Source organism: Stenella coeruleoalba, assembly GCF_951394435.1.
Source record: "Stenella coeruleoalba genome assembly, chromosome: 12".
Taxonomy (NCBI): domain Eukaryota; kingdom Metazoa; phylum Chordata; class Mammalia; order Artiodactyla; family Delphinidae; genus Stenella; species Stenella coeruleoalba.
In genome coordinates this window covers 88,065,579-88,092,199 of record NC_137158.1, presented here as the reverse complement: position 1 = coordinate 88,092,199, position 26,621 = coordinate 88,065,579, and the positions used below count along the sequence as shown (strand labels likewise).

The 26,621-nt window shown below is 46.5% G+C and overlaps 1 protein-coding gene and 1 pseudogene across 3 annotated transcripts in view; one reads left to right on the top strand and one right to left on the bottom strand.

Annotated features, from left to right (window-relative positions):
• Positions 1–26,621, bottom strand: part of CEP43 (centrosomal protein 43) — a 64,540-nt gene that overhangs the window by 5,694 nt on the left and 32,225 nt on the right. For both annotated transcript variants that reach the window (XR_013830909.1, XR_013830910.1), the window contains one exon: positions 11,783–11,920. The gene's annotated coding sequence lies outside the window, so the exon portion shown is untranslated. The remainder of the gene's footprint in view (positions 1–11,782; positions 11,921–26,621) is intronic.
• Positions 6,791–25,819, top strand: LOC307195511 (methionine adenosyltransferase 2 subunit beta-like; annotated as a pseudogene). The gene is made up of 2 exons: positions 6,791–6,868; positions 24,813–25,819. The product of its transcript is annotated as a methionine adenosyltransferase 2 subunit beta-like (transcript).

Sequence of the window (26,621 nt, the reverse complement as noted above, 5' to 3'; positions counted from 1 at the left end):
TTTTGATGAGCAGAGCTTTGTAATAGAGTTTGAAATCAGGAAGCATGATGCTTCTAGCTTTGTTCTTCTTTCTCAAGATTGCTTTGATTCCTTTGAGTCCCTAGTGGTTCCGTACAAATTTTAGGATTATTTTTTCTATTTCTGTGAATATTGCCACTGGAATTTTGACAGAAATTATATTGAATCTGAAGATCTCTTTGGATAAATGAACATTTTAACAATATTAATTCTTCCAATCCATTTATTTGTATCCTCTTTGATTTCCTTCATCAATGTTTTATGGTTTTCAGTGCACAGATATTTCACCTCCTTGGTTAAATGTATTCCTAAGTATTTTATTCTTTTTGATGGAATTGTTTTCCTAATTTTTTGTTCTGATCATTAACTGTGGGGTATAAAAATGCAGTTGATTTTTTAATATTGATTTTGTATCCTGCAACTGTACTGAAATCATTTTTAGTTCTAACCTTTTTTTTTTTTCTGTACAGTCTTGTAGGTTGTCTATGTATAATATCATGTCATCTGCAAATAGAAACGATTTTACTTCTTTTCTGATTTGGATGTCTTTTTTTCTTTTTCTTGCCTAATTGCTCTAACTAGGGCTTCCAGTACTGTGTTGAATAAAAATGGTGAGAACAGACATCCTTGTCTTGTTCCTGATCTTGAGATAAAACTTTCAGTGTTTCACCATTGAGTATGATGTTAGCTGTAAGTTTTTCATACCTGGCCTTTATTATGTTTAGATACATTCCCTCTATACCCAGTTTGTTGAGAAGTTTTGTCATAAAAGGATGCTGAATTTTGCCAGATTATTTTTCTACATCTATTGAGATGATGATACAATTTTTATCATTCATTTTTATAATGTGGTGAATCACATTAATTAACCTGTCAATGTTGAGCCATTGTTGCCCTCCTGGAAAAATCCCACTTGATCCTGGTGTGTAATCCATTCAATGTATTGTTTAAATTAGTTTGCTTATATTTTATTGAGGATTTTTGCCTATATGTTCATCAGAGATACTGGACTGTAATTTCTTTTCTTGTACTGCTTTTTTTCTGGTTTTGGTATCAGGGTAACGCTGTCCTCATAAAATCAGTTTGGAAGTATTTCCTCCTGCTCTATTTTTTGGAAGAGTTTGAGAGGGATTGGTACTAATTCTTCTTTGAATGTTTGGTAGAATTCATCAGTGAAGCCATCTGGTCCTGGGCCATTGTTTTTTGGGAGATTTTTGATTATTGGTTCAACCTCCTTACTAGTAATTGATTTGTTCAGATTTTCTATTTCTTCAGGATTCAGTCTTGGTAGGTTGTATGTTTCTAGGAATTTATCAATTTCTTCCAGGTAGTCCGGTTTTTTTAATGTACAATTATTCATAGTAGTATCTTATGATCTTTTGTATTTCTGTGGTATCAGTTGTGATGTGCTCTCTTTCTAATTTTATTTGAGAGCTCTCTCTCTTTTTCTTGGTAAGTCTAGCTAAAGATTTGTCTATTTGGTTTATCTTTTCAAAAAACCAGCTCTTAGTTTATTGACCTTTCCTATTGTCTTTGTAGCCTCTATTTAATTTGGGTCTGCTCTGTTCTTTGTTATTTCCTTCCTTCTACTAAATTTGGGCTAAGTTTATTCTGCTTTTTCAAGTTCCTTGAGGTGTAACGTTCTTTGAGATGTAAAGTTAGTTGTTCATTTGAGATCTTTCTTTTTTCTTAATGTACATGTTTATTGCTATAAACTTCCCTCTTAGAACTACTTTTGCTGCATCACAGAAGTTTGAGAATGTTGTGTTTTCATTTTCATTTGTCTCAAGATACTTTTAAATTTCTTCTTTGTTTTTTCTTTGACCCATTTGTTGTTCAGTAGCTTGTTGTTTAATCTCCACATATTTGTGAATTTTCCAGTTTTCTTCTTATAATTGATTTATAGTTTCATTTCATTATGGTTGGAAAAGGTGCTTGATACGATTTCAATCTTCTTAATTTATTGACTTACTCCGTGGCCTGACATATGATCTCTACTGGAGAATGTTCCATGTGCACTTGAGAAGAAGGTGTGTTCTGCTGCTGTTGGATGGAATGTTCTATGTATGTTGTTTGGCTCCACTAGGTGTAATGTGTAGTTTAAGTGCAATGTTTCTTTGTTGGTTTTCTGTCTGGATGATCTCTTTATTGTTACAAGTGAGGTATTATTGCATTGTACTGTATGCTATTACTGTATTGCTGTCTATCTCTCCTTTCAGATCTGTTCATATTTGCTTTATATATTTAGGTTCTCCAATGTTGGATGCAAAAATATTTCCAATTGTTATATGCTCTTGATGAATTGATCCCTTTATCATTATATTATGACCTTCCTTGTCTCATTGCAGTCTTTGGCTTAATGTCTATTTTGTCTGTTATGAGCAAAGGATATAAGTATATATAAAACCCTTTGCTTTTTAAATTTTCATTTGCATGTAATATCTTTTTGCATCCCTCCACTTTCAATCTACTTCTGTCCTGAAAACTGAGATGAGTCTTTTGTAGGCAACATATAGTTGGGTCTTATTTTTGCACCCATCCTGTCACTCTGTCTGCACACATGTGGGTACACACTCCCTTCAGGGAAGCACTGGAGATTTGGTTTTATTACTGCAGCGGGATGAAGGGAGAAGGCATGAGAAGTGTCCTCCAGGAAAAGTGGCAGCCAGCCCCTGATGCTCCTCAGGGGAAAGCTGGGATTTGGGGGTTCCCTCCAGATTGTGTGGCACTGTGCCAGCGATGGCAAGAGTGTGTCTTTGTCTTTCCTACAGAATTAGCAGTGGGTATTTTCTCATTCACCTGAAGAATAGGAGTCACTCGGCTAGTCCCTGTCCCTCTTTCAGAGGGAACTGCTCCCTGTGTGGCTGTGTATCTGGCGTATCTCTGAGAGCACGGGAGCTCAGGAGCCTCCTACGTCACCATCTCTATTGGCTCCTGCTTCGTCGTCCTTCTTGACATGTTAGTGTGTTGGTGCATCAGGAAACACCTCCCACACTGAAGACTTTGACTTTACCTCCTGCACATCCTGATTTTATCAAATATACCTTGATTTTAGAAAAATGTTTAAAATTCCTTCTGAATAAACTGGTAAAATGTAGGCTGAATGACATTACTCTTAGGCAGATTCTCAGCAGATTGACTTACAACCAGAAATGGTAAATCATTTTTTCAGTATGGAAATAATTCATTGGTGAAATGCTATGGGGTTATATTGATCTTGTGGTCATCAGAATTATTTTAAATCAATGACTTGGATACAAGTAGGGAAAAAATGCCTATCAAATTTGCTGAATTATAAGATTTGAGATGGATAACTAATAGTATAGATAATGTTCAAGATTCTATATTATTTCATGTGGTTGGAATTCTGAGGTGAAAGCAATAAGACACAGAGATAAGAAAATTATAAACGTGGGCTAGAAGGACACTGTCTTGAATGGCGTCCAGCAGAGACATGATGTGAGTCACATATGTAATTTAAATTTTTCTAGTAGTCACATTTAAAAAGGTCAAAATAAACTGGGAAAAGCAATCTTCAAAAATTTTAACTCAGCGATTCCAAAATATAATCATTTCAATATGTAATCAGTATAAAGAATATCAATGGGATACTTTACCATTTTTGTACTAAGTCTTCCAAATCAGATGCGCATATGATACTTAGAGCACATCTCAATTCAGACCCACCACACTTCAAATGTTCCACTGCCACACGTGGCTGGTAGCCACCATATTGAACAGCACAGGTCAAGAAACTGATATATGGGGCTTCCCTGGTGGCGCAGTGGTTGAGAGTCCGCCTGCCGATGCAGGGGACATGGGTTCAAGCCCTAGTCTGGGAAGATCCCACATGCCGCGGAGCCACTAAGCCCATGCGCCACAACTACTGAGCCTGCACTCTAGAGTCCACCAGCCACAACTACTGATCCCAAAAGCCACAACAACTGAAGCCCAACACGCCTAGAGCCCGTGCTCCGCAACAAGACAAGCCACTGCAATGAGAAGCCGGCGCACCTCAACGAACAGTAGCCCCTGCTCGCCACAACTAGAGAAAGCCGCGCGCAGCAACGAAGACCAACACAGCCAAAAATTAATTAATGAATTAGTTAATTTTTTAAAAAAGAAACTGATATATGTAAAAATTATCAGATAAAGGTAGCTGATCACAAGTTTGATGTAAGCCACTATAATAGATAATCCAATCTTGGGTGGCACTAGTTATATGATATATCAGTTATCTATTGCCAAAATAACACTGCATGGAAAACAACCCTGAGACCTTAATGGGATGCAACACTAACCCTTTATTATTGCTCATGAGCCTACAGGTAAGCTAGGTGGTTATACTGATTGGGCCAGTCAGCCGACGTGACTGGGCCTGCTCATGTACCTGTGCTCAGTCACGAGGTGGGCCACCGCCGGCCGGTGCAGAATGGCCTCGGCTGGGACGGCCTGTCTGTGCCCCATGTGTTCTCTCATCCTTCCCAGGATAGCCCAAGCCTCTCCCGTGATAAGGGAGATTTCTAAGAGGAGATAAGGAAATTATAAACATGTGGACTAGACTCAGAACTGGACTCCACCCCTCTGCCACATCCCATTGACCAAAGCAAGTCTCAGGCCAAGGCAGGCTCACTGTCTGGGAAGTTGAGTCTGCCTTCTGATGGGAGATCTGTGAGACCACGTCACAGAGGATGGGGTGCTGGAGCCTGTTATTTGGGGCCACTGGTGCGATCAACCCAGCTCAGGTGGTCACTGCAGGCGTCTATGCTGAGCAAATGGATCATTCCTTCCAGGCCTGGGCACCACATCCTAGAAGTGATGTGAGCCGCGCTCAGGAATGCAGCCTGAACGGCTGAGTACCTGGGGCTGTGCCCCTTCATGAAGAATTACAGGAACTGTATGTGTCTGCTTCCAAAATGAGACGATCAGGGACGACCTGAGAGCTATCTTCAAAATTAAAGAGCAGGCCCGTGGAAGGAACAGTCTTGTTCTCAGTTCCCCTAATAATTTCTGAAGGTTAATTCTATGTCAGGAACTGTGCTAAACGCGAAGACAGAAGTAGAATAAGGGAAGTTCCAGTAGATACCGGCTCCCCCAAAGGAGAACTTTCTAACCGATGAAAAGAATCTTTACTGTCTGACAACTCACCAGCCTCAAGTGAGTTCTGAAGCTGGAGGCCACGTAAAGGGAATCCCTCCCCTGTGTGGGCCCTGGAGCTGCCGTCTGAGGGGTCTTCAGCTCCCAGTTCTAGCAGCGGTTGTACGGTTGTGGCTGTTTGATTTGTGGGGAAGCGCCTGAGTGTGCTTTGTGCTCACAGACACATTCAGACTCACAAAGTGCTCCAACCAGAGACCGACGACCGGCGTTAAAAGCAGCCCCGAGGGGCTTCCCTGGTGGCGCAGTGGTTGAGAGTCCGCCTGCCGATGCAGGGGACGCGGGTTCGTGCCCTGGTCCGGGAAGATCCCACATGCCGCGGAGCAGCTGGGCCCCTGAGCCATGGCCGCTGAGCCTGCGCGTCCGGAGCCTGTGCTGCGCAACAGGAGAGGCCACAGTGGTGAGAGGCCCGTGTACCGAAAAAACAAACAAACAAACAAACAAAAGCAGTCCCGAGTTATAAGGTGTTCAGGAGATTTTGTTGTACAGAAGGGTGACAAAGGACAGATGGTCAAGTGACATAGGTCACGTGAGACCACTAGCTTAAACTGGAAGTGAGACAGGCTGTGGCTACTGACCCATGCAGCTCACACGGTCCCCGGACTGTCTGACCGCAGCCCCAGACGGAACGTCCTTGCGTCCTGGGGTCTTGGGAGACCCATCGTTCTCCTGTGGCTGGTGTAGGGGTCTGTGTCAAGATAAAGAGCATCGCACTGAATTGTTGCTGTTTCTTTACAAATACAAGATAATCGCGAACCTTGGAGGAATTCACGGTGGGAGCTGCTGTGGAGACACAGGTGACAACAGCGGATATGCTGGAGGAGGTGTCACTTCAAGGGGGACAGTCTCCATTCTTCCGCAGCAGAAACAGTAGGAAGGCCTGGAACAGGTCTCCTTGGTTCTCAGAAGTTGTTACGTAACCGTGGGCCGCGCAGGCCGTGGCGGCCAGCTGCCTTGAGACCTTGTGCGCTGGCTCCGCTAGGCTGCGCTTGGACTCCGAGCATGCAACACTGTGAAGCTCTGGGGGGAAGCTGCATGAGGGCTGCCTCAGGGCCGGGGTGCCCCTAGCAGAAGAGAAATACCTTTCCTGCTTAGGTTCAGCAGGACTAAAACTTCCGATGATGCGGGAGGTCTCAGCTGAAGTCCACTGGCCAGGAGAGCATCCAGAGCTCCTGGGGAAAGAAGCCGTGAAGAAAGCAGGCGTCGCCTGGTGACCGGGACCCAACGCTCCCCCACAAGATGGGTCCGAGGCGCCTCTGCCCCCGCAGCGGGGAGCTGAGCGCACCGGGAATAAAGTCAAGCTGCGCGCGCTCAGAAGGCACCCACGCTCGGCGGTGCTACCAGCTTCCCGTGACAACCCCTCTGGCCTGTGCGACGCTCTAGACCTAGCACAGCAGGGGAGCGCTCGCCCCCCGCCACGATGCCTCTTCTCCCAGTCGCGGAAGCCGTGACAACGGAAAACGCCCCCCGCCTGTTCCAGCGAGGGGACGCATCAGAGGTCCCACTCCTCCCCCAGCCGTGCCTCTGCGAGCGGAGCGGGACAGGCCCTCGAGGACAAGCTCTCAGGATCCTTGGGGGATTGAGGTGTGAGCAGGGCCAGGAAACGGGAGCAGCGTAGATGCCGGGTCTCCTGACAGCGCGGCCGGAACAGCGATCAGGAAGTAACTCTGTGAACGGTCGGGACGGTGGTGGACTCGTACGTGTTTATCAGCCGGCTCCCCAGGAGTGGAAGAGCCGTGACCGGTAGGCGTGCCGATCCCTGCTGAGCAAATGCTCCCCCCACTCTGGCCGACGTCGAGCAGCCAAGCTGATGTCACTGAACGCAGGACTCTGGGAAGAGACGCAGCAGCGCCTCCAGGCCCAGGACACCCTGGATGCAAGGGCGCCCGTGGGAGACTCGGAGAGCAGCAGGCGCCCCAGAGGAGGGCCCCCTGCGTGAGGCCGTGACACGGAAGCTAGGGGGAAGCAGCTAACGTACGGTGACAGAAAAGCCGTCAGCGCTGCGTGGAGCGGGAGGGGCAGAGACCGACAGGCGAGGAGCGCAGGGGACCTTCGAGGGTGGTGGAGACACTTCCTGTTCCGGTTGTGGTTGTAGTTGCACTGGCATAAATTTGTGGAAACTCACTGAAACAATCCTGAAAATGAATGCGTTTTTGTTGTATGTAAATTACATCTCAATGAAGTTGACTTTTTAAAACACGTGACACCCCTCCCAAGCAGCTAAAGATGCAGGTAGGCCGATTTCCAGGACTGGGCCCAGGGGTAGGAGTGAGATCCGACGCCCGTTAGCTCAGCACAGCCTCATTCCCGCCTCTGCCACAGCGACTTGCAGACTTGCCGCCAGTCTCGCCCTATTGTTTTCCACTATGACTAGTTCTAAATTCCGTTGGAATTGATGAAAGAAAAGAGGTTCGTCAGGCTCCTCTGCTGGGCCCTCCTCACCTTCTCTCCCTGGACATCAGGCTGCCCTGGGCTGGGCCCTCTGTGACCTCACCTGGACCTCACTTCAACACTGTCTCTACCCTGAGACCCTGTATTGGTTTCCTGGGGATGTTTTCACAAAGTTCCACAAACCTGCTGGCTCAAAACAATAGGAATGTAACCTCTCACGGTTGCGGAGGCCAGAAGTGCAGGGTCAGGGCTGGTCCCTCCTGAAAGTCTGATGGGGAGGCCACCCCCGGGCCCCTCCTGGCTGTGGGAGGGGCCTGCAGCCCGTGGGGCTCCTTGCTCTGCAGACGCATCACTCCCGTCCCTGCCCGACCTTCACACCACCTTCCTCTCTGCGTCTGTGTCCCCTCCCTTAGCTTAATTACATCTGCAGAGACTATTTCCAGATAAGGTCACATTCCGAGGTTCCAGGTGTACATGAATCTGGGGGAGACACTATTCAACTGACTACAACCCCCAAACTGTGTCTACAGTCTGGACCCCTCTCTGGAACTCCAGACATAAGGATCCCTGCTCAGAACGTTGAGAAGAATCTCAAATATCTCCTATCTAAACCCAAACTCAGTTTTCCTCCCCTAAACTTGCTTGTCCACAAGCTCATTTCAGCAACAGGCAACCGAACCCCTTCCACCCCGGTGGCACAGGCTGTGGCCTTGGGGGCACTCCAATTCTCTCTTCCTCCCCACCAAGCACATGAGCCAATCCCCTCGGCTGCCTCCTCGGGAGGTAACGCAACTCCTGTATCCCAAATCCCTCAGCTTCTCACTCCTTCCCTGCCGGCCACTTGGACCGGTGCTTTCACCTTCCAAGGGGTCCCCCGCCCACTCCTGCCCTCTGCGCTCTGTCCTCCACGCGACAGACCTGTGGGACTTCTACAGTTATTCGAGTCATGTCTGTATTCTGTTCGAAATCCTCCAGGGTGCCCCCAGTACACGTCTGCACCCTAACCATGACCTACAGGGCACCCTAACACAGGACCCCCGCCCCACGCTCTCGCCCTCCCTGCTTTATCTCCCACCCCCTCCATTGTTAACGCCCGGGACCCTGGCATCCGGGCTTTTCCTTGAGTCTGCTCAGCACATCCCTGATTCAGGGCGTTCGTCCTTGGAATTTCTCTGCCGAGAACGCATCCCCCAGACAACCTCGGGGGGCCTTAGGTGTCTGCTCCAAGTCTCCTCCCTCCCTGCCCACTGGTGGGCAGTCGATCGGCTCCAGGCCCATTCTGCTTCACTGTCCCACCGGTCGTTCCTTTGTCTGCAGCCTCTAGTGTGCACATGCCCCAGAGAGAAGGAGGCTGCTGACTCCTGCAGATGCCCAGTCACCTGGAACAGGGCCTCACCACCGGCAGGGGCTCCAGAAAGGTTTGCTGAGTGAATAGACGACTGAAGTATGATCGGCACGCAAAAATTAAAGAGTGTGGGTTTTTCAAAAGCTTATCTCAAAAGTGCTAAAAAAACAAAAAAATCTTATCTCGTTTTTGCAGCAATCTTGAGACCTGATCAGGTCGTAGGTGGGGGAGCTCGCCACAATCTGGAACAGGCCGATTTTGTGATTTGTCATCTCGAAAGGGGAAGAGGTTTTAAGGTGAAGAGAAATAAAAGTAGGTGGCCTTCCTGTGCGACATGTGCTCAAAGCTCAGTGGGGCCAAGCAACTTCCCTTCCAGCTTGTCCTCCCTCTCGACCCCTCGCCTGCCACCTTACCAGAGGCCACAGAGATGCTACGACCGTCTCATCAGATGAAGCTCCTTAGTTTGACGGAATACACGAAGATTGGCCATTGGACAAACGCATCTCGGGGAAACAGATGGAATCCCACACTGGGCTACATTACTTTTGGACTTCCTTTTAAACTTAAAATGCCCCCTTGGTTAAACAAAGATTACAAGCCTAGGACATGAAAGTAAATAACCAGTAGGACACTGCAGGACGTGACTGGAGTGGGATGTGACTGGGGTAGACGTACCAAGACAGAGGTCCTGACTGGACTAGGGTGTAATACAGCTCAACAGACCTTGGAATTAGATCAGCATCTGAAGCTTGGCTCTGTTGCTTATTAACTGGGAGGTCTGTGTAAGTTACTTCATCGCTCTGAGTCTCTGCTTCCTCGTGTGTGACGTATGGGGACATAGCCACCTCCTAGGGAAGCATTTGACAGGTAGCGGATGTGACAAAGTGAAGACCTGAGAGGGGGAGGAACAGACAGGTGATGCCTAAGTCATCGTAAGAGATGAATGACGTAGATCTAATTTATGTCGGTCCAGCTTGTCAGAAGACTGTGAAAGACTTCCACTGAGCAGCTAAACTGCAGCTCCAGACCCGAAGCTGATAATGCCGTTTGGGAACCATCTCTTTAGAAGGTTAATAGGAGGGCTTCCCTGGTGGCGCAGTGGTTAAGAATCCACCTGCCAATGCAGGGGATGTGGGTTCGAACCCTGGTCTGGGAAATTTCCACATGCCGCAGAGCAACTAAGCCCGTGTGTCACAACTACTGAGCCTGCGCTCTAGAGCCTGCGAACCACAACTACTGAGCCTGCGTGCCACAACTACTGAAGCCCGCACGCCTAGAGCCCGTGCTCCGCAACAAGAGAAGCCCCTGCTCGTCACAACTAGAGAAAGCCCAGGCACAGCAATGAAGACCCATCGCAGCCAAAAATTAAATAAATAAATAGCCCTTTAAAAAAAAGGTTAATAGGAAAATTACTCATTCAGGTATGAGGTTTGCAGATACAACCACTGTGTCAGCCAGTGCTTTACAGAGGAACCCCCAAAGTGGAGGAAGTAGGTATGGAGGAACAAGAAAAGAAACAAAACAGCCACGAGAGGTGGGGTGGCCGCTCCTTTTCCTACCACCTGGCGGAAATCAAGGCTAGTTAAGGGGACGCCAGTTTCCATTCATTTGATTATTTAGCAGAGCCTAAAAACTTCCCCTTCTGAAGAGGAAAAAAGAATATCCTTCACCTGCTATTCCGTGGAAGGAGGGGGACAAATCCAGTTCCCGCTCCCATCTGAGGTCCTCCAGTGAAGGAGTCGCCCACTCCGTCCTGCCCACGCAGCGCGTTCCAAGAGCCCAGCCTGGATGCAGCTCTTGCTTGCCCGCCAACCTCACTTCTCCACTCATCGGCTGATCCCTATTCTTGGTGATCTGGCCCAACACCGAGGGCTACTTCTGCTCTCATCTTCACCTCCAGACCAAAGCCATGGTGGATTCAGGAACTCATGGCAACCTTGTCTGCGCAACCCTGGCCCCAAGGAACATGCTGCACACATGACCCAGAGCCAACCTGGGTCCCTGAAGAGATACTGCTGATCTGTGACCTCTGTCTGGAGGAAAGAGGGCAGTGGGATCTTGCCATGGCCCAGAGCCTTGCATTCTGAACCACACAGAGGCCCACACCAAGAGGCTGCTGTGGTCGACCACACTTGGCCCGCAATTTCCATGGTCCCCAGGTTCCTAGATTCATCAAGGACACCCAGTTGTTCCCAGGGATGCTGATTTCTCCACGCTGACCACTGCAAGATACGACTCCTTGTTAGAAGGAGGGGGTTCTCTGGACGTTAGCCCAGGCTGTAGTCTCTCAGCAGCTAGAACGTCCGTTTGCCCCTGAGTCTGGCCTACCCTGACTCGGCTCCATAACCAAGGACGCAGCACCTGTTCCCCTGAGGGTTGCCACCACGCGCTACAGGAGGACACACGTTAGGAGGGTCCATGTGAAACAGGAGGCCTTGCCTCGGGGAGATCCGCAGCACCGGGCCCAGAAGGTTCCATTTTTAAACCAATTCTTCCACATGATTCTGATGTTGGCTGAACTGAAGAACCACTGAACTAAATGATAACAAGTATTTTTTTTTGGTTTCCTTCCAATTTTAAGTCTCAGATTGACCCTCGTACATTATACTTTTCCATGTACAACAATGTTCATTGATACCAGCAACTGATCTGAAATGACTACTTTAAGCCTACATATTTTGTTTTGAAAATTTCAAAGTATCGTATCTTAGTAGTTTGCATTTACCTTATACTTACAACTCCTCCCCCTCCCGTCATCTGTGCAACTATTTTCATATACTTTACTTCTACATATGTTATAAACCCCATTTACTATTTTTGCTTTAGTCAACAATCTTTTAAAAAGCTGTAAGAAAAAACACTTTAAATATTTACTGTTATTGTTTCTGGTGCTCTCCATCTCTCTGTGTAGATCCAAATTTCCATCTGGTGTACTTTTCTACAGCCTGAAGAACTTCCTGCAACATCTCTTGCAGCACAGGTCTGTTCACATAGTTATCTCAGCTTGTTTGTCTGAAAAAGTTTAATTTTTGCCTTCAGTTTTGAAAAATATTTTGACTGGATTAATAGATTGTTTTTTCCTTTGGGTACTTTAAAGGTGCCACCACACTATTACCTTCTAGTGTGCTGAACATCTGACCAAGAAATCTATTGTAATTGTTTTTCTTCTTTTTGTAATGTTCCCCACCCCCATCCCCACCCCCGGATGCATTCCATATTTTCTCCATGTCTTTGGTTTTTAACAGTTTAGTTATGATATGTTTAGGCAGGTTTTTGTGCTTTTTGGGTTTAGGAGTCTACTTATTTATTTTTGTATTTCTACTGTCAGGGTTCTCTGAACGTCATGGATCTGGAGTTTGTTATCTTGCACTATTTTTCGAAAATTCTTAGCCACTATCTCTTTAAATGTTTCTTCTGCTCTATTCTTTCCCTTTTATTTATTATGCGGGGGCTCCAACTGAATGTGTTAGATTATTTGATATTGTCCCAGAGCTCTTGCTGGCCCTGTTATAGTTTTTTTCTTCAGTCTTTTCTTCTTTTCATGTATCACTTTTTACAATTTCTGTGGACCTATCTGCAAGTTCATTCACCTTTCCTCAGCTGAGACTAGTCTGCTGGTAAGCCTGCCGAAAGAATTCTTTGTTTTATATCATTTCTTTTTCATTTGTAGCATTCCTATTTGTCTCTCATAGTTTCTGTCTCTCTGTTGAAATTTCCCATCTGTTCATGCATACTATATATCTTTTTCTCTAGATAACTTAACATATTTATCTTGGTTATTTTATTTTTATTTATTTATTGGCTGCCCTGTGCAGCTTGTGGGATCTTAGTTCCCTGACAAGGGATCGAATCTGGGCCCACGGCAGTGACAGCTGAGTCCTAACTCCCAGGCTAACCAGGGAATTCCCTATCCTGGTTATTTTAAAGTCCCTATCTTAGACTTCCGACATCTGGGTCATCGCTAGTTCTGGCTCTGTTGGTTGCTTTATCTGTTGGCAATGATTTGCTTGGTTTGGTTTTGCTTTGCTTGTTAAAGTATCAACTTTGGATTGACTGCTGAAAACCATGCATAAAGAAACAGTAGAGACCAAAGTAAGTAGTTTTTATGCTCATAACAGATCATTGTATGTGTGGTTCCAGGGGTGAAGAGGTTGTCTATCTAGTCAGGAGTCGGGCTGGATTTGAGATTTTTGGGTCTTTAATCATTACTTCCAGTGCACTACAGGCTGCCTTCCCTTACAGTGGGTAACGTGCTGGTGGGTTTCTCTCAGTGTCCCTGCTCCATCCCCCCCCCCTCAGCCATTCCTGGGTCCCTGTGCCAGACCGAGGTTCTGTCTCCTGCCCCTGCCCCTCCTGCAGAAATAGACGGCTACTGTTTATGATTCGTGCTCAGCTCCTGGTGGTAGGAGGAGGGATTTTCTGTTGTCCTGAGCCTTAGGTAAGCCCTACGAATCTGGGCGTTGACATAAGGCAGGGGTCCCCAACCCCGGGGCCACCAACTGGTACCGGTCCGTGGCCTGTTAGGAACCAGGTCGCACAGCAGGAGGTGAGTGGCGGGTGAGCGAGCGAAGCTTCATCCGTATTTACGGCCGCTCGCCATTGCTCGCGTTACCGCCTGAGCTCCGCCTCCTGTCAGATCAGTGGCATTAGATTCTCACAGGGGCACAACTCGTACTGTGAACTGCGCACGCGAGAGATCTAGGCTGCGTGCTCCTTATGAGAATCTAACGCCTGATGACCTGGGGTGAAGCTGAGACGCTGATGCTAGCGCTGGGGAGCGGCTGCAAATACAGATTATCATTAGCAGCGAGTCTGACTGCACAGAGGCCATCATAAATCAATTGCTTGCAGACTCACATCAAATCTTATCAGTGAGTGGCAAGTGAAAACAAGCTCAGGGCTCCCGCTGATTCTGCATTCTGGTGAATTCTATAATTATTTCATTACATATGACAATGTGATAATAATAGAAATAAAGTGCATAATAAACAATGCGCTTGAATCATCCCCAAAGCACCCCCCACCCCCACTCTGTGGAAAAACTTGTCTTCCACGAAACTGATCCCTGGTGCCAAAATGGCTGGGAACCACTGACATAAGGTTTTCAAAGCATTCCTGCCCCTCCTTCCCATGGAAGCTCCACTCTGCCTGTATTTGTGGTTGGTCTTGGGGAGGAGAAAGTTTCCTGTCCCACCCCTAGCAGCAGCAGATCATTGTCTGTCCTTGGACAAGAGATTTAACAGCTCTTCTCTCAGTAGCTCAAGGCTTTTGCTTCCTGGCAGAAAAGGGTAATGGGAAAAGGACAGAGTTTTATGTCTGTTTCCCAGAACCCTGAAGTCCTCGTGGGAAACTGTGCCACTGAGTGGACTCTCTCCAGGGCCCTGCCCCGAGCACTCCTGTGATCACCTGGAGAGGCTGAAGAAAAGAGCCTGCAAGCAAGTATGAACGTCCCTGTGTCCCAGGCCCCGCTGTTTGAACCTGATCTTCCAGCCCATCTCTGGCCTTTAAGGATCCTTTGCGATCAGCTGCTCTCTCTGCCACGGTTCAGACAGCCAGCTCTCCCTCCTTCCTGTGCCGAGCCTGGGATCCTTCATGCATCCCATCTCTCTTCTACGGGGCTCTCCCTCTCTTCGGAATTCGGCCCACATAGCTGTCCTGCACCTGAAGCTCTCTGAAGGGCTTAAGAAATGCTGTGATTTGACAGATGACCTGGAGTCGCCTTGTTGTTAGGATGGGAACAAATCTCTCCTGAGGCTTCCTTCGTCGTAAAAGGAGGTGGACGTCCAACATCCGGCATTTAATACTAAACACCTGAGTGATTCCAGGGGCTGCAACAAACAAATTCAGCCCCTTCACGGAAGAAGCTCACGTTTTAACGTGTGTCCAATTGCCCGCCTCCTGGGGTCTCGGTAGAATCCAGAAGGGCCCTGAGCAGGCTGAGGAGACGATGCACCAGGGTCAAAGCTTAGCGGGGTTGGGAGGCACCTGGAGTCACCTGGCGAGGGTGACCAGAGGCTGCAACCCAGGACGGGCAGAAGGTGAAACCAGGGGCTAGCTCTCCGGAGCAGGGCCAGATACACGAGCAGCAGCAATGAAAGCTATGAATCAAAGAAAGGAGGTGCGGTCCATATACACAATGGAATACTACTCAGCCATAAAAAAGATTGAAATCCTGCCAGTTGCAGGAACATGGATGGACTTGGAGGGTATTATGCTAAATGAAGTAAGTCAGAGAAAGACAAATATTGTATGATATCACTTACATGTGGAATCTAAAAAATACAACAAACTTGTGAATATAACAAAAAAAAAGCAGACTCACCAATATAGAGAACAAACTAATGCTCACCAGTGGGGAGAGGGAAGGGCGGAGGGGCAAAATAGGGGGAGGGGAGTAAGAGGTACAAACTGTTATGTATAAAATAAGCTACGAGGGTGTATTGTACACCATGGGGAATACAGTCAGTATTTTATAAATGGAGTAAATAACCTTTAAACACTGTGAATCGTTATACTGTACACCTGTAACATATAATATTACAACTACACTTCAGTTAAAAAACTAGATTAATGCATAAGATGAAAGGAACAACACAAAACAAGGACAGCCCACAAGCAGATAGTTAAAGGACTGGCCGCGTCCTAAGATGGAAGCCCCTCTTACGCGTGCTGCTTCAGGAGGGTACGCTGTCCTCGGCTGGCTGACTTAGAGTGCTGCAAGTGCTGATATGCGGTCAAGACAGAGCCAGGGTGGCCGGAGAGGACGGGGCCCATGGACCCGTCTAAGCAGCAGAGGCAAGAACGTTCTCACGTGGTTGTCCTCCGGTCATCTGTTACGGGCTGAGCTGTGTGTCATCTCTCTGTTCCATGAGGAGTCCCGAGTGTGGTCATTAGAGATCAAAGTGTGGAAGAAAACAGAAGACATGTCTCCTCCTACCAGAAGTTTAAAATTCAGGCCTTGTGAAGCAGCCTTCTTTGATTAGCTGTGCAACAGCCCGTTCTTAGATGAGAACCCAGAAAACCATCATTTCTAATTCTGACAGTCTCGTGCTTCTCAAATTTAAGGAGCACATAAATCCCCTGAAATCTCGTGAACGCACGGACACTGGGACCACAGCCCTGGGGTGGGCCCGAGAGTCTGCATTTCTAACAAGCCCTGGGAGACACAGTGCTGATACAGTGCAGGGACCACTCACTGGGCAGCAAGTTTCCAGAACACAGACCGGGCGCTGATCCAGGATCCACCGAGCGCTCTTGGAAGGTCTGCAGCCCTCCCAGCTCTCCCACCACTAAATAAACCCTGGGAGGGGCAAGAATGTGTAACTAGAAACTCTGCAAGTTGACTAAAAGGATGTCTCAACTTGAGGACCTGAAACTGAGGCTTTTGTGAAGGGCCTCGCTGTAGCAACCGGGACTTCCCCAGGTTTCCAGGACAGAGCTAACACACAGCAAGAGCGCTGATGGAGTTCCATCAAAGCAACTGTCAAGCACCCAGTCTGAGCCAGGCACTAAGCATTTTTAGGTATGTTGCTGCCCCCCGTGTTCATTATTTACTCACTTTTCCACATTAATACACTCTACAAATGGGACAAAATACAAGCCTATTGTTTGTCAATTTCAGTTTGTCTGCACAGCTCTAATCCTTCCCCTAACCCCTGGAATCGACCCTCCCAGCAGAAGGATGTACCCTTGTCACTCCATTACTCACAATCCCCGAGTGTTTCTGCTGTGTGTCCTTCTATATTAAGTGACATCTCAATCAGTGGACACAGTTTATGCTAAAGCCAACCAGACATCTGCTGCTATCAGTGAGATCTTCTAAAATTACCACTTACTTGAAGATGTGTACACTGGGCACACATCTTAAGAAAGACCAGTTCCCAACGTAACACAGAACTCGTGGGGTCTTATTCAACAACAGATCTGTTGGCATGAAAGTTGTCACCAAAAAAAAAGTTCCTGTTGACACTTGAAGTGGGAATATGGTCCACATGAACCCGTTGTCTTTTCCTTAGAGGTTCTGTTCTCAGCCTCTCAGTGGCAAAAATTATTGAACACTTAATTTCTATTAGGAGCAATGATATTCAGCTTTTCACTTTAGATAAAATCACAGTTCCAGGCTCCAAGTCTCTAGGTCCCAAATCCATCTTTATCCGATCATTAGTTCCTCGAAAAAGCTATTCCTAAAAATCACTGTAAATTCAGCCGTGAAATGGTGGGTCTTGTTTGGAATTTTCCTCTGGGAATCAAAGAGGACCACGTACCCTGCCATCCCCCAGTGCAGCGCTGCCAGAAATGCAGAGTCCTTCCACGGGCGAGGTGGAATTGGTGTGCTCAAATGCCCTGCTTCTGTATACATGTCCGTACACATGCACAGGGCAGATTCCAGCTCCCCACCTAGTTGGTTTCCTTCGTGAACGAGACTGGAGGAGATCCCTCGCACTTTCAGGCAAGCCCCTTAAGTAGCCACGTCCTCTCTCCTCTCGTGGTGCTCCAAACGGGGGAGCCCTGTCAGCTTGCCTCCCCAAGTGATGGCAGTGTGGGCCAGGCCTGGGAGGGACACGGATCTGGGCGAGACATGAGGCTGCCACCGTAGCAGAATCTAGCCTACCCTGAGTGACCTGGTTGGTTTATCTTAAGTGACAAGTTTGGAAAACTCAAAAGGTAAACTAAGATCTCCCTAAAGAGAAATGATCTAAAATTTTCTTAACTTCTTAGAACACTTCTTCAAGAGGCGTACTTCAGTGGCTCTAAAGCAGGGTTATTTTAGTCCTTTCTGGCCCTTTGAAGAGAGTGGGCTCCACCTCCTAGAGGGTATTAGAAAAGCTGCACTCAATTCTGGGTGCCATGCCTGGGTCCCTACCTCTGCACCCAGCAGTGTGCTAATAAGCACTTTGCATGGGTAATCTGCTGTTTCCTCCACACACCTACGAGGAGGAAACATTACAGCTGAGAGCAGAGAGGAAACGTGCCCACAGTCACATGGCCAGGAAGTAATGAAACCAGGATCGGACCCCAGGACTCCGTTATGTTCTTAGTAAATGGAGTACTTACAACATACTGACTTATCTCTATACCCTCACCCTACGTACAGAAGACATACCATCTGGAGATGCTGACTTTATACTGGTGGCCCCACAGATCTTTGTTAAAATCCACACATATTGCTTAGGAATAATAAGTCTTCGAAAACAGAGGTGAGGGGGAGACGATGAATTGAGAACCCACTGTGTGCTGGGTGCTGCTTCCTTGCTTAGTATTCACAACCTTTATGCCAATGAGGTGCTATCTCCGTTTTACAGATGCACAAACTGAGGCTTGGAGGGAGATTAAATAACTTGGCCCTAATACATGTACTGCATATCAGAATTAGATTTCAGTCCAAAATCTGTCCTTTATGTGTCCCATGCTCTCCCCACACGTGATGGTACAAGGTGTTTCAGAAGTGGATTACAAGAAAGCCAAGTTTTTCTGGAGGTTGCTAGAAAGATCCGGCGCCTGGCCAGCTGCATCATGAGGAATAAGGCCACGGGACACACCAGGGAGGAGAAACGCTGTAAAGGGAGCCGAAGAAAGCTCGTCTGCTTCGTCTTTCCATCCCACGGCCAGGCCCACGCCAGAGCAGAGCTGCCTTGTCTCCCTCTCCGATCTGACTGAAATCAGAGTACTTTTAAGGGGAGTACTCAAATCGGGTACTCTTAAGGAGAAATCAGAAATTTAACTGGTTTTTTTTTTTTTTTAACTGTTTTTTTAATAAACTGATGAAGTTTTATTTTGGACAGAAAAAGGCAATTTAACTGATGGCCAGTTTTCCCACTAATTCTATTCTCCCCTTCTTTCTGGACACAAGGCACTCAGCTGGGGAACAAACTTTCAAAAACTGGAGAACCAAACCTGATTTCTATCATGGTTACTTTTAACTACGAATCAAGTAATGTTAACTAAACTAAACTAACTAAACTAACTAAAACTAAACTTAAAACTAAACTTAAATTATGTAAAATAGCCTATTAATATTTTTATACTTTTTGCATGATGAAGTATATTGGGTTATATAAATATGTTTTTGTATGTTGGATCTGTTGTGTTTGAGAAAATCTATTATTAAAATTAGTTTTACCTGAAAAAAAAAAAGAAGCATTATTATAGTAGCTACTTTGACGTCTTAGTCTGAACATTACGATTATTAATTAATGGATTTGCATTTTAAACATTTTTTATGTTAAAGTTTCCAAATCTTTTATTTAAAGGTAAAATTTAATTAACGAGAGCACTCCACCTATGAGTCATCTTACTAAGCAGGGCTTTACCGCATACAAGTATGGTGAATAAAGGCTGATGGACAAGGATACCTACAGTACGGTTGCTATTATGTAACAGAACACGCACTTAGCATATAAATTATTTCTAAAACCACAGAGGCCAAACCACAGTGGAAAATTCAGCTACTCTGGAGAGAAATAGCAAGATTATCTTCTGCAAAGTTTCCTATTCAGGCATGCATTCTAAGGTGGCCTATATTTCTAATGCTTCTTAAAGCCCACACGACGAGTTAGTCGCTATGAAAAAAATGTGTATTTTTGGAGAGTTTGCCTCTCTGGCCCTGTATTCAATCTCACAGACAGGCTTTAAATATTGGGAGATATTTAAAATATTTCACAGCACTACAGATCTCACTCCTTTTTCAACATGCAGAGATAGACCTCAGAGAATCCTGGAGTTTTTTATCAACTCGTTTTTTGAGAATTACTTAAGGAGTAGACATCACCTATAAAAATAGCCTGATATATATATATACCTCCCTCCCTGCCTTTCGGATTCTAGCAACCTCAGAACTGGACAAGGGAAAATCTGCTGGATTTTATATCTTGAAGCAAGTAATTTAGTAGATGATTTTGTCCACACCACAGCAGGTTGAGAATATTTCTTCCCAGGAAGTTTCTGCGGCTAATTGATCCCGAAAAGTCAATCACTGATAGAAGTGATAAGACAACTGTGTATGGTGGGTCACTACTGTATCAGCTGATGGCCCAGTCTCCTAAGAGGAAGACAAAGACAGCTTCACATTCCTTCCCTGCAGGAATCATCGATCCCCACCCCCCCCCCACCACCCCGCCCCCCGTGGTCACTCTCCTTCCTGGGGTCCAGCCCTTGCGCTTTCCTGCCCCCTCCTCCCGCCCCCCTCCTCCCGACCCATTTCTCTTTTTCACTTTCTCCCTTGTCTGTCTCCTGTGCTCTCCCTCTCCATCCTTACTTGACCATAATGAATCAACCAATATTTATTTCTTTGTTCTTATAAAGTTGGCCATTTTATAGCCTTACAGCGTTATAAACTTACAGAGTGTTTAAACACTCTATGGCCAAGTTTTTAGAGTCTTCTGTTTTCTCAGTAAAAACTTTTAAAGGTCCTCTGCTCTTTCTTAGGAGACCCATTGCCAAATGTCTGCAGAAGCCCGTGGTAATTATTCTTTTCTTTTTCAAAGAAATGGAAATAGCTGCAGATCAACTGCACCTCCTTCTCTAGTGCTAAGACTTCAGAGCGCATACTGGGTAAATGACCTAGTTTGACTCGCTCCTACTACTAGGCGTATCACGACGGATGATGTTATTTAATACCTGAACATGACACAGTTTTAGGTGGGTGGTTTTTTTGGGGGGTGGGTGGTTTTTTTGCGGGGGAGGGTTGCTTTTAATACACTAATTTTAGTAATTCCTCTCAGTAACGTTGAGCAAGACTCACTGGACAACAGTGCGCACACCCTGTCTTCTTAGAATATGCTGGCTGCTCGCGGAGAAGTCCCGTCTGCTTTCTTTACAAAACTTGCTTTCTTCCGCGGCGGTTACACCTTCTGGGCAGCATGCTGACGCAGCAACAGAGGCACGCAGCCCAGCAGCTTCCCCCAGGGCAGCTGTTAAAGGGAAATTCTTCTTTGCAAATATGAGAACTTGATTATATGTCATGGGCAGATAAGTGGCTTTCCATTCCCCCTCCTCGGCCCCTGAGGCACCCTGAGAGGCCTGGGCTCCTACAGCCCTGTGTGAAAACACGGAACCAAGGGTCCAGCACCCTCAGCTGACTCGTGAGAGGCAAAGTCCACAGGAGGGGCCGAGCTGAGAGGTCCAGAACCCAGTTAGTTTGACTACAGCCCAGGATTCCTTCTTTCAAACAGACCACTTCCAATTTCCAATGAGCATTCGTTCCTCATTATGTTTGTTTGCTAATTCCACCTAAAGTATATATCCTACTGGGCAAAAATTGACCAGTTCTTTTTCCTGTTTGGTTTCCAGTTCTTTTTCTCTAATGATTAGAGAAATGCAAATCAAAACTACAGTGAGGTATCACCTCACACCCGTTAGAATGGGCATCATCAGAAAATCTACAAACAACAAATGCTGGAGAGGGTGTGGAGAAAAGGGAAACCCCTTGCACTGCTGGTGGGAATGTGAATTGGTACAGCCACTATGGAGAACAGTAAGGAGTTTCCTTAAAAAACTACAAATAGAACTACCATATGACCCAGCAATCCCACTACTGGGCAGATACCCTGAGAAAACCATAATTCAAAAAGAGTCATGTACCAAAATGTTCATTGCAGCTCTATTTACAATAGCCAGGACATGGAAGCAACCTAAATGCCCATCGACAGACAAATGGATAAAGAAGATGTGACACATATATACAACGGAATATTACTCAGCCATAAAAAGGAACGAAATTGGGTCATTGTAGAGACGTGGATGGATCTAGAGACTGTCATACAGAGTGAAGTTAAGTCAGAAAGAGAAAAACAAATATCGTATATTAACACATGTATGTGGAACCTAGAAAAATGGTACAGATGAACTGGTCTGCAGGGCAGAAATAGAGACACAGATGTAGAAAACAAACGTATGGACACCAAGAGGGGAAAGTGGCGGGGAGGTGGTGGTGGTGGGATGAATTGGGAGCTTGGGATTGACATGTATACACTCATATGTATAAAATGGATAACTAATGAGAACCTGCTGTATAAAAAATAAATAAAATTCAAAACTTCAAAAATAAAATAAAATCATATCCACCTTCATCACACACACACAAATGAGTGTTGGTGAGCATGTGGGGAAACTGGAAGCTTCACAGACTTCTGGCAGGGATGTAAAATGATGCAGCTGCTGGGGAATGCAGTTCAGCAGTTCCTCGAAATACTAAACGTGGGGTTATTGTACGACTCAGAAATTCCACTTCTAGGTATGTACTCAAGAGAAAACGTTCTCCCAGAAACTTGTATGTGAATATGGTGCGAATATTCTTAGTAGTAGTATTCATAACAGCAAAAAGTGGAGACAACTCAAATGTCCATCCGCTTACGAACTGACATATCAAATATGGCATATCCATAGAGTATTACTCGGCAATGAAAAGAAATAAAGTAGCGATAGATGCCGCGACACGGATGAACCCTGAAAACATTATGCTGAGTGAAAGCAGGCAGTCACGAAGGAACACATACTATAACATATTGTATAACTCTATTTATAAAAGAGGCAACTCTCGAGAGTCAGGAAGTGGTTGTCTTGGGGGAAGGTCGGAGGGGTGGGGACAAGGGAGAATGACTGCCAATGGGTATGCGGTTCTTTTTGGTGGTGATGAAAATATTTTAAAACTGACTGTGGTGACGGTGGCACAACTCTGTGAATAGACTAAAAACTGTTGAACTGTACACTTGACAGGGGTGAACTGCATGGTGTGTACATATCTCAGTAAAGCTGTTCAAATTACTGGAAAGCGAGAGGAGCTGCATTACGGCATGTTCCGGCCTGCAATGCACACCCTGACCATTTTCTGGCCCCGAAGTTTGTCGCAGCTATTCCAGCTTGTTCTTTGGTGAGTTACAACCAGCAACTGGGCGTGGGACTGTAGGCTGCAGAGAAAATATTTCTATATTTCTACATGGTTAGGGCTTACGGAACAAATTTTACTGGGACCTTGGACAAAGGGCAGGTCTTCACTGAATAGAGATTCACCTTTCTCACGATCTGTGCTTACATTTCAAAAGGGTTTGAAGCCCTGGAGCCATGGAGATATTCCAGCAATCTCTCCTCCTGGAGACATTGAATTACATTCCAAAGAGTAAGAACCCAGGAGCCTGCCCCCTTTCTCCCTGAGGAGGATTTACTTATACTGGGAGAATCAAGTTGCTTTCCCTCTCTCAGGAGGAGAGGGGAACAGTGTACCTATAAGCCTGCAGATTCTTATTTCCGGGTTTCTCACCTACAGTACAGACCCCCGACAGGGGCAAGGTGACAGCAATCTGGCCCTCACCACCTCACCACAGAAGGGCAAACACTAGAGCAAAGGAAACAAATCTGGTTATCGCTCTTAGGGATAATCAGTCCCTACCCAGGAAACCCCAGCTCGACTTTCAGGACAACACAAATAACCATGGGCGTGGAAAAATTACCAAGGTATGTCCACTCCGGCCCTCGCCACCATCAGAATCAGGTCTAGGCCACTGTACAGATTTCAACCAAAACTTCAATGCAAATCAGTACCCGATGTGTCTGCAGCGAGCAGCCCCACTCCTCAGACTCCACAACTCGCTCTCTGAACTACGTCCTGGTTCTGCTGGTGGATAGAAGCCCTGCTCATCCTGTCAGAAAATGCTGAGGTCCCACCTCTACAACTTACACAGTCTTACCGCTAAAAGAGGAATAAGTAATTCCCCCTGAGCTGTTGGGAGCATCTGTCACTGACCTAAAGGGAAGGCGGTGACTGAAACAAAGTTCCTGCCTGGTGAACGCCCATCCTCCTGGGAGAGCGCTCCACCAACTGCAAAGGTTGTCTTCAGCTGTTTTTGCCTATTACTATGAATGGTGGTTATTAGTAACAGTTGCCAATGCAAATCGTTTTAAGAGGCAAGTAAAAACAAATGAGAATACATCTATCATTCCTTACATTTCTCTGGCATGTACTAAACAGTCTTGCTGGCTGAGAAACTTTCAGGGAGGGGTCTTTATAAAGGTCAAATTTAATACAGTCTGATTTCTGATGAAGGAGTAAAGGCAGTTCGGTGGAGAAGGGATAGTTTTTTCTCCACTGGTGCTCGAACAACTGAGCATCCAAGACGTATAGGGTTGGCCAAGAAGTTTGTTCGGGTTTTTCCATATGACGTTACGGAAAAAATAAAATTAAAAAATAAAAATCCTGCTGCGGTACCACCAGGCTGTTTCTTTACCCATCTTCCTAGGCTCCTGGCTGGTTTGACGCCTGATTCTCCATCCTGTATCTCTCCAAGAAACTGCATTTCTGTCTAAGTTAGGGATAGACTGAGACTGTTGTCTGCAACCAGGAAGCTTGCCATTGAACCAGAGGGTACACAACAAGCAGCTGACGGCAGCAGACTGCCGAGTGCCTCTGTGACGCTGAAACCCCTGGAGCAGGCGTGATGCCCGGGAGACGACCAGATGTGTCCCTCTGGACGGGTAGCCAGCAGGCCGCATGCCCGCTGCGTGAAGGCTTGTGAGAACGGGGAGAAGACGGGTGCCAACGGCACTGCGGACTCTCCCACCAGAGGTTCTCAGGATTCGAGTTTCATGAAGAAACTTTCAATATTTCTCATTTGATCTACAGAATCTGCTCAAATTTCAGATGCCTACATATTTTCAGTGACCAACGCTCCTTGATAACAGACTTAAACTGTTTTTCCGTCTCCACTGTTTTCCGTTGGCTAGACTCCTAGCCTACTGACTAGGGCAGGGCCTCGCTTAGCAGCCCGTAACATCTGGGATTACCTTCTGCTAGAGGAGGGATACGAAATGGCCTATACAAAGCTAGCTATAAACATACATACTCTGAAGAGACACAAGAGCCCAGCAAACTATAAATTTTAAAAGTCTGACAGATCGGCCGGCCCGGACCTAGGGGAGGAGAGCCGAGGGCGCTGGAGTGAAAACGAGTCTGCGGCGACGCCAACACGGCGGGCACGGCGGGCGGGAGACGGAGCTCTGTAACCACCTTGTCCCCGTGAACTGCCCTTTGGTGGAGGAGGAAGTTAGCAGCCCCAACTGGCGGGTTCCGATTATTGGTGCCACCAGGCTTCTTGGCAGAGCTAATAATTTAGCAGAATTTCAGCAGAATAATCGGCATGCCGTCGGCTGTGGTTTTAGAAGAGCAAAACCAAAATCTGAGCAGCTTAATCTCTTGGAGTCTGAAGCAGTTCATCACATCACTTATGACTTTCAGCCCCGTGTCCTAGTGCATTGTGCAGCAGAGAGAGGCCAGATGTTGTCGAAAATCAGCCGGATGCTGCTTCGCAACCTGACGTCGATGCTTCTGGGAACTCGGTGAAGAACGCAGCTGCGGTCGGAGCATTTCTAATCTACATTAGCTCCGATGATGTTTTTGCTGGAACAAGCCCACCTTAGAGAGAGGAAGACGTACCAAGTCCCCTGAATCTTTATGGCAGAACGAAACTAGAGGAGAAAGGGCCATCCTGGAGAACAACCTAGGAGCTGCTGTTCTGAGAATTCCTGTCCTGTACGGAGAAGTCAAAAAGCTTGAGGAAAGTGCCGTGACCGTTATGTTTGATAAAGTGCAGTTCAGCAACAAGTCTGCGAACAGCGACCACCGGCAGCAGCGGTTCCCCACACACGTCAAAGATGTGGCACTGTGTGCGTCAGTTATCACAGAAGAGGATGCTGGATCCATCAGTTAACGGAACCTTTCACTGGTCCGGCAATGAACAGATGACTAAGTATGAAATGGCACGTGCAACTGCACACGCCTTCAAGCTCCCCAGCAGCCACTTGAGACTGAAAACTGACAGTCCTGTCTTAGGAGCACAACGACGTCTGAGAAACGCTCAGCCTGACTCCTCCAAATTGGAGGCCTTAGGCATTGGCCAGTGAACACCATTTCGAATTGGAATCAAAGAATCACTCTGGGGCTTCCCCGGTGGCGCAGTGGTTGGGAGTCCGCCTGCCAATGCAGGGGACACGGGTTCGTGCCGCGGTCTGGGAGGATCCTACGTGCCGCGGAGCGGCTGGGCCCGTGAGCCACGGCCGCTGAGCCTGCGCGTCCAGAGCCTGTGCTCCGCGGCGGGAGAGGCCGCAGCGGTGAGAGGCCCGCGTACCGCGTACCGCAAAAAAAAAAAAAAAAAAAAATCACTCTGGCCTTTCCTCATTGACAAGAGATGGAGACAAACGGTCTTTCATTAGCATTGTGTGTTGTTGTTGTTTAAATGAGATGTGGCACTTTTTAAAGAAAAAAGGAAGCCGTTCTGTACCAGTGCTCTTAATTGTGACTCATGATCTTTCAGGTGAATGATGCTCTTGCACTGGTGAAACTAAGGAAACCAAGGACAATAATGCCTTGTTTGAAGTCATGAGTTTTCTGTTTATCATTTTGTTCTGGCTTAACTTGCTGTTTGAATATAGTAAATTATGATTCTCAAATATTTGAGAGCCAGGATGAAACACGTCTGCTGTAGACTTTTTTTTTGGATGAAATGCATTGTTCATTCCTATAAATAACCTCTACATTTTCAGGACTTTTGCATCTGTTGGTCCTTTTCTGTTTTAAAGTGTGTTAAATAGTATAAAACTCATTGGTGTTCATTATTTGCTTTGCTTGAGCTCAGATCAAAATGTTTGAAGAAACTTTATTTTTGCAATTGAAGTGCAGTTTTTCCGCTTGAGATGTTTCAACTTGTCATGTATACTGGAACTCCTG